Source organism: Sorex araneus, chromosome 5, assembly GCF_027595985.1.
Source record: "Sorex araneus isolate mSorAra2 chromosome 5, mSorAra2.pri, whole genome shotgun sequence".
NCBI classification, from domain to species: Eukaryota; Metazoa; Chordata; class Mammalia; order Eulipotyphla; family Soricidae; genus Sorex; species Sorex araneus.
In genome coordinates, this window is record NC_073306.1 from 41,088,886 (window position 1) to 41,097,246 (window position 8,361).

An 8,361-nucleotide genomic window follows, 5' to 3' on the forward strand; every position below is an offset into this window, starting at 1 on the left:
GGTGTGGTGGCGGCACCTCCTCCTTCCGGCCCCCCGGTGTTGCTGGCCCCGACTCGGGTCCGGAGCATTTTCCAGGCCGCGTTGCTCACCAGAATGCCTGCCGCTTCTCTGTGGATTGTGGCATGAAGATGGCGCCGAGGGTGGGTCGAGGGCGTGACTTCCAGCGGCCGGGACCACTTGGAGTTTTGGGCTGGCGCTGCCCCACTCCAGTGGCCCCCGCGGCTCGGATCTGTCCCAGTCCCGAATCCTGGAGCCGTGTTAGTTGCTGCTCAGTGGCGCCAGGGTTCCATCTGGAGAAGGTGTGGTGGCGGCACCTCCTCCTTCCGGCCCCCCGGTGTTGCTGGCCCCGACTCGGGTCCGGAGCATTTTCCAGGCCGCGTTGCTCACCAGAATGCCTGCCGCTTCTCTGTGGATTGTGGCATGAAGATGGCGCCGAGGGTGGGTCGAGGGCGTGACTTCCAGCGGCCGGGACCACTTGGAGTTTTGGGCTGGCGCTGCCCCACTCCAGTGGCCCCCGCGGCTCGGATCTGTCCCAGTCCCGAATCCTGGAGCCGTGTTAGTTGCTGCTCAGTGGCGCCAGGGTTCCATCTGGAGAAGGTGTGGTGGCGGCACCTCCTCCTTCCGGCCCCCCGGTGTTGCTGGCCCCGACTCGGGTCCGGGATGCTGAGTGTCTTTACCCCTCTTTACCCGGGAGGGCTACCTGTGGGCTACCAGATAGGTCCTAAAGGCTAGAGGAGTGGGGCGCCTTTGGTATGCCTGTACTCTGGAATTGGCTCTATTGGCTACTTTCTCTATCCTTGAAATGGCAATTAATTACTGTCTACTGCCTATACAACATAGGCTTGAAAGGATGAGAAATGCAATGTGTAAAGTGCTGGGAAAGAGCAGTTTCGCAATGAACGGTATTATGTGCAAATATAGGATTCAGACTTCTTCCATTTTGCGGAGCCCCTAATCGAGTTTCCAAAATACAGAGCTGGAGAGAGTACAGTGGTAGGGCGTTTGCCTTGCACGCGGTCGGCGCGGGTGATACCGGAGCGCGGAGTCAGCCCTGAGCACTGTTGGATGTGGCCCAATAACAAAAACAACAGCAAAACGTGGCAAAAACGTTTGTGGCAAAGAAACCACTACGGTGTATTTTGGTTTATTCGGGGCTGGGGCATACCCAGTGATGTGCAGGGCTGACTCCTGGCTCTGCACTTAAGTATGACTCCTGTTGGGATTCTGGGGACCATACTGGTGTGGCTGATCTAACCCCCAATTGGCCTACACCCTACCCACTATACTAAGACTCCAGCCACTTACTGTTCTTTAAAAAATTTAACAAGTTTTTCAAAATACGAGATACGAGATCCTTTGAAAGGTAATGTCCGAGCCTGAGTGAACCAAAGGGTCTGGTTTTCACATTAACTTGCAGAGACCATTTGTGGTGATGGGATCAAATCTGTGTTGACTAAGTGTAAGACAAACGCCCTATCTGCTGTGCTATCTCTCTGGCCCCTGGTTTTTTATTTTCATTTTTTTTGTTTTTCTGTTTTTGACCATAACTAGCAGTTCTCTGGGCTACTTCTGGCTCTGTGCGCAGGGATCACTCCCAGCAGCTCAGGGGATCATAAGGGAGGCCAGGGATCAAACCAGGTCAGCTACACACAAGGCAAGCCTCCTACCTCTGTACTATCTTTCTGGGCCCAATATTAGCAATTTTCTTGCACATGTCCCATTCATCGATTTGCTTGAGCAGGCACCAGTAACATCTCCATTGTGAGACTTGTTGTTACTATTTTTGGCATATTGAATACAATATGCCAGCAATTTACTATTTTTGGCATATTGATTTCAATATGCCAGCGATTTTCTTAATTTTTTTTTTTATGGGGGAATCTTAGTAAGGCACTAATGTCATCAAATGTAGTACGGTAGCACTGTTGGTAGCACTGTAGTCCCGTTTCGTTGTTCATCGATTTGCTCAAGTGGGCACCAGTAATGTCTCCCTTGTGAGACTTTTTACTGTTTTGGCATATGGAATACAGGGGTATCTTGTTAGGCTCTGCTGTGCGGGTGGGACACTCTTGGTAGCTGGTCGGGCTCTCCAAGAGGGTCATCAAATGATCATCATTAATTATGGTACAAGGAGTTGGAGTACTCAGATACCAATCTACTTTATGTACATTTTTTGTACTGTTTAAGGAATTTTTATTAAAGCAAGAATTTTATAATCCAAATTATGTTTCTTTGATCAGTAACCAATTCTGTTATTTTAAAAAGAAATGACATTCTGAACTATTCTACAGTATAGATTTACAAAATTAAAGGAAGTACTAGAAACAAAGTACAATCATTTTAGTTGTTGGTAGCCATTTTGCTACTCTGTATGATTATGTAACTGACAGCTGAAATGGGCATGAACTCGAGACCACATCTTGGGAAGCGGAAGGGAATGAACAAAATGTACAATGCTTGCAGATAGTGCAGACCAATCAATAAAAAGAAGGAATCTAGTGGTCAGCCAAGCATGGGAAGAATAGAACAAAGGGGCACCCAGAGGTGGCACTAACCAATCAGCTCACAAGTGAGTTAGGGAGAAAGAACAATGTGGTTTTAGGGTACTTAAACTCTTTCTGCAGTTGGTGGGAGTCATACTGCTTCTGTATTATTTTTGGGGGGTGCAGCTCTGGCCGTCAGTCTGTAACAACTCTCTTTAATAAAATCTTTGAACTCCTCATGGGTGCCTTGTGTTCAAATTGCAGACCCTAACAAAAGAAATGCTTAGGGGCTAGAGCTATAGCACAGTGGGTAGGGTGTTTGCCTTGCACGCAACTGACCTGGGTTCGATTCCCAGCATCCCATATGGTCCCCTGAGCACTGCCAGGAGTAATTCCTGAGTGCATGAGCCAGGAGTACCCTGTGAAATATCAGGTGTGACCCAAAAGCAAAAAAAAAAATGCTTAAATTTTTTGTGCTTTGCTGAAAATTCCTTTCCCCAGGGTCTGTAAAATATTAATCTGTTTTTATATTTTACTATTTTTGCATTTTATTGTTGTTTTAAAATCAGATATAATCTAGGCCTAGCAGATTGCTAGACCTAACATCTGCTCAGTGCCTACTGTTCAAAGTTTCCTCTTTTGTTTTAATTTATTTTATACTTTGCAATTTTTCATAATATTTAAGCTTTTGATGTTTACATATTTTTTCTTCAGTGAAACAAAATATTTTTGTGGTCCCTGGTCAACTGTAAACACCAATGGCATAGAGTGACAATTAAAAACAATTTTTTTTATCGAATCACTATGAGATAGACCCTTACAAAACTGTTACAGTGGCAATTTTGATGTCTCTCCCCTCCCCAATCCAGGCATTTGTTTAAAAAACAAATCTGAAACTTTCAGATTAAATAATTAATTGCTACACTTAAACTTCTTTGATTTGGTTTTCTGTCATTTGCAACCAAGAGTCCTGTCTAAAAAAATGTAGTCCTGAGAAATTCCTGACAATAAAAATGAATTCGTTTTTAGGTAAATAAACTAAGCAGTCAAGTCGTTGGAGAGAAACTTCAATGGACTGAGTGTATGCTTTGTACACAAGAGGTCCAGATTCAATCTCTGATACTGCCTGATTCCCTAGCACCAGTTGAACCAATCAGAAGATGTTCCAGGGGCAGGAGAGGGTAAGGTCAGTCAGCCTGGATTCAATCCCTGGCATCCAATATGGTCCCCCGACCCCCACCAGGAGTGATCACTTAGTGCAGAGCCAGAAGTAAGGCATGAGCACCACCAGGTATGGCCCACAAATAAAAACAAAAACAAAAACAAATATTCCAGTTTCTAATAAATGTGTGGCTTACAAAAAAAAGTCAACAAGAGGGGCTGGTGCAATAGTATAGTGGGTAAGGCTCTTGCCATGCACGCAGCTGACTCAAGTTTGATTCCCAGAATCCCATATGGTCCCTGAGTACTGCCAGGAGTGATTCCTGAGTACAGAGACAGGAATAACCTCTGAGCATCATTGGATGTGGCCCAAAAACCAAACAAACAAGTCAATAAGAGATAAGTCCTAGCTTTTGTGTAACAAATTTCGTGAAACTAGATTACTTTGTGTATTTCCTTGCCTCTGATAACAGAAATGAGGATGGAAATGCAATGTGATATTTGGGCAGCAAAGTATTAAGGGGGTAAGTTATTTGTTTTGCTTGTGGTGCTGCTGCCCCTGTTAGGTCTCAGGCATCCCATATTGATACCCTAAGCACCACAAGAAGAGATTTCTTAGCAAAGAGCTGGGAATAGGCCCTGAGCACTGCTGGTTATGGCTTTAATTCCCAAGCCCCCCAAAAAGATTGAATCAGGTTTCCCAGGTGAGAACTTCCATGGGGATACACAAATGCTTATTCCTGGGCAATTATATAAATTGTGTAGGTGTGTGATACTGGGGACTCAGGTATTTGAGGCATGTATTCTACTACCGAGCAATATCCTCATCCATGTCTTATTTTTGAGCTATTAGTAGGAATTGTTTGTTGTATTCTTTCCTTCCCCTGCATTGCCTTGTTTTTGGGATTTGAGTAGGACTAAAAGCAGAAGCTATTGGAAGTTAAAAGCTGCACTTAATGTTTTGAAGGATACAATCCGACTGAAAAGATTAAAAAAGTAGCTGAGAGTGAGGAACTGTGTGTGTGTGTGTGTGTGTGTGTGTGTGTGTGTGTGTGTGTGTGTGTGTGTGTAGACTCAGAAAACTGACATAGAGAAAACTTGGAAGAAAAGATTTCAGAAAAGATAAAGAGTTGAATATCTAATGTTGGTGGCTTCCATCTGCATCATGGTTTTTTATTGTTATTGTTATTGTTTGTTTGTTTTGGTTTCCATCCAGCAGTGCTCAGCTTACTCCTGGCTCTATGCTCAGGGAACATTCCTGGCAGGGTTTGGGAAACCATATGGGTTGCTGGGGAGTGAATTTGAGTTGGCTGCTAAATGCTTTACCCACTGTACTATCTTTCTAGTCTGTAAATGTTTCAACAATGGTTCTCTGTGAAATAAGAGGTCAGGTCATTTTCAGAGATTTAAGAGAAAGGAGAAACTCAATAGTCATTGTGAAGAAAGGAGTAAAGAACTGGCAAAAAGAGGAAAGAGAAGTGTTCTGGACAAATCCAACTGACATTGAGGACCTTAAATTTGTGCCAGTTAGGAGGTTGTATGTTTTCCACCAATAGTAACCAGTAGAGGGATGGGAATGGAGAAACAGAATCATAGTTATATTCTCAGGGTGGAACAACAGAAGGGACATAGGAGAGTTGAGATATTGGCAAGGACTAGTAGAAAATGGTGCAACATGGCCTATAATCTAATATACAAACAAGATAAAAGAACACAAGGTTAATGAATGGGATATACGAAGATTAATCAAGGAACCAGAGGTCTTTACAAATTAGAAGTTTAGCTTTAGGGGCCTGAGAGATAGTATAAGGAATAAGGTGCTTGCCTTACACACAGTCAACCTGAGTTTGATTTCTGGCACTGAATATGATTGTTGAGCACCTCCAGAAATAATGCCTAAACACAGAACAAAGAGTAAGCCCTGAGCACAGCTGGGTGCTCTGAGGGCTCAAGACCAAGGCCCAAAAGCCAAACACCCACTTCCATACCTACCCACCCCCAAAAGATAGGAGGCTATAATATGAGTGGGACATCTGATTATATTATTTGAGAGGTGGAATAATTTTAGGTGATAAAAGGATTCAAGCTGGAATTCGAACTTGGAATGGGGAAAGCTCAAATGAAACAAGAAAATAACAATTTAAAGTAACAAGCTAAATAAACAGAAACTAAGATCTTAGAAGGCAAATAATGAGATAAAAGCGAGTCACCAAGGCTAAGGAGGTAGCATAAAGGAGTGGAGAGCATGCTTGGCATGAACGGGCCCCCAGATTTAATTCCAGCACCATATGGTCACTTAAGCACCATCAGGATGGCCCTGGAAGCCCAGGCACTGCTGGACCCAAATAGCACCATACAGATTATGGCTAGGAAATGCCCAGGAGCTATGGAAGCTCTCCCTCACCCCCCAAAAAAGATGAGTTACCCACTAAATTATCTACTGAATATTATAAAACTACTAGGAAGTAAATAGATGCCAGTAATAATGAAGGATTAGAATATAAAAAAATTTTTTTTTTGCTTTTTGGGTCACACCCAGCGATGGTCAGGGGTTACTCCTGGCTCTGCACTCAGGAATTACTCCTGGCAGTGCTTGGGGGACCATATGGGATGCTGGGGATCGAACCCGGGTCGGCCGCGTGCAAGGCAGACGCCCTACCCGCTGTACTATCGCTCCGGCCCCTAGAATATAAAAATGTTTGATGGGGCTATGGAGATAGCCATGGTGCTTATCTTGCACACAGCCAAACCTAGTTCAGTCCCTGACGCTTTGATCCCCAGAGCACAGATTCATGAGTAAACTCTGAGCATCTCTGAGGGCTCTGAGGGCTCAAAACCAAGGCCCCAAAGCCAAAAGTAAAAAAAAGTCGGATGGTATAATTATTAAAAGAACATGGGATTTTCACATAAGAGCAGCCAAGAGGAGCAGAGGGGGATAAAGACACAAATTTAGATATTTTTAAAAAATATTTTCATAAAAAGGTTGTTCACATTAATTGATTATATTTGATCTATCAACACCAATCCCACCACAATTACACCTTCCCAACACCATTATTTTGAATTTTCCCACCATCCTTCAAGCCTACCTGCCACAGGCAGATTCTAGATAATAAATTCAGATCTGATGGCAAGTAGGAGAATATACATTTTTCCTTGAGAGAACTGCAAGTAGTTATCACCAGAAAAAACAACATTAGGACAGCATGGAGGAACATGAAATGAGAACCACAGAAACTGGATCTAGAGAATATCTGGACCCAAATTCTGTCACTCACAACCTGACAGAACTTGGATAAGTTGCTTAATTACTCTATCAACCCAATACGTTGTTTGTAATTAGCACCTCCCTAGCTTTATCCCCAGTAGTGTGGACTTCTTGATATGCATAATGAAAAGAGCCAACAAATCTCTTTCCAGTTTTGTATTACACTCTTAAAGAAATTCCGGGTAATACTAATATGTTAGGTATTTTAGGAAAAACTGGTGGATATATCTGAGAAGGGAAATCTTCATCTGGTTTCTTTAGATTGTGAAAGATCCTTGGAACTACAATGCATGTGAGATTTCCATCATATTTGGCTACAGACATCTAGTCAATTACACAGAAACCTATTTCCTATCTGACAGGCACACAGTTTGGGTTGACTTCTCTTTCTCTGTGCTCAGCGAGCATTCCTTCTGCATTAATCACAATGTATCTTATCAATTTGGTTCTCTGTTCTCAGTCTTAGGGTCACAGTTTTCCACATTGTTTTAAAAAAATTTCTCATCCTAGCCCCCCACTTTTCCTTTTTCCTAAAGAGTAGTAAAAGCTCATTATGTACTTTGTGTCCAATAAATCAATATTTTGATAGATTCTTTCATGTCCTTTGTGCCTGAGGAGGAATAATTAAAGTTGTGTTTATTTAATTTTTAGGGGGGATCACACCCAGAGGTATTCAGGGCTTACTCCTTACTCTGTGCTCAGGATCACTTGTGCTTGGGCATACCATATGTGGTCCAAGGATTAGAACTAGGTCAGCCACATGCTAGGCAAGTGTCTTAACTCTGTTTTGTTTTTGTGTTTTGGCCACACCAGGCAGCACTCAGGAGTTACTCCTGGCTCTGCGCTCAGGAATCACTCATGGTGGGCTCAGGGAGACTATATGGGATGCTGGGGATTGAACTAGAGCCAGCCAAGGACAAAGCAATGGTCCTACCTGCTGTACTATCACGTTGTCTCTAAAGTGTCTTAACTCTCTACTCCAGAGTTAAGTCCATCCCCTGTTATTTATTATTTAATGCCCAATTATCTGAAGTCATATTTCAATGTCTTTTTGTGTGTTTTTGTTTGTTTGAGGGCCATATACAGGTGGTGCTTGGAACTTGAGTTAAAAATACTTAACTTCTGGGGCTGGAGCAATAGCACAGCGGGTAGGGCATTTGCCTTGCACGCGGCCAACCCGGGTTCTAATCACAGCATCCCATATGGTCCCCTGAGCACCACCAGGGGTAATTCCTGAGTGAAGAGCCAGGAGTAACCCCTGTGCATCGCCGGGTGTGACCCAAAAGCCAAAAAAAAATAAATAAAATACTTAACTTCTCTTGGGGCTGGAGTGATAGCACAGAGAGTAGGGCGTTTGTCTTGTATGTGGCCGACCCAGGTTCGATTCCCAGCATCCCATAGGGTCCCCTGAGCACTGCCAGAAGTAGTTCCTGAGTGCATGAGCCAGGA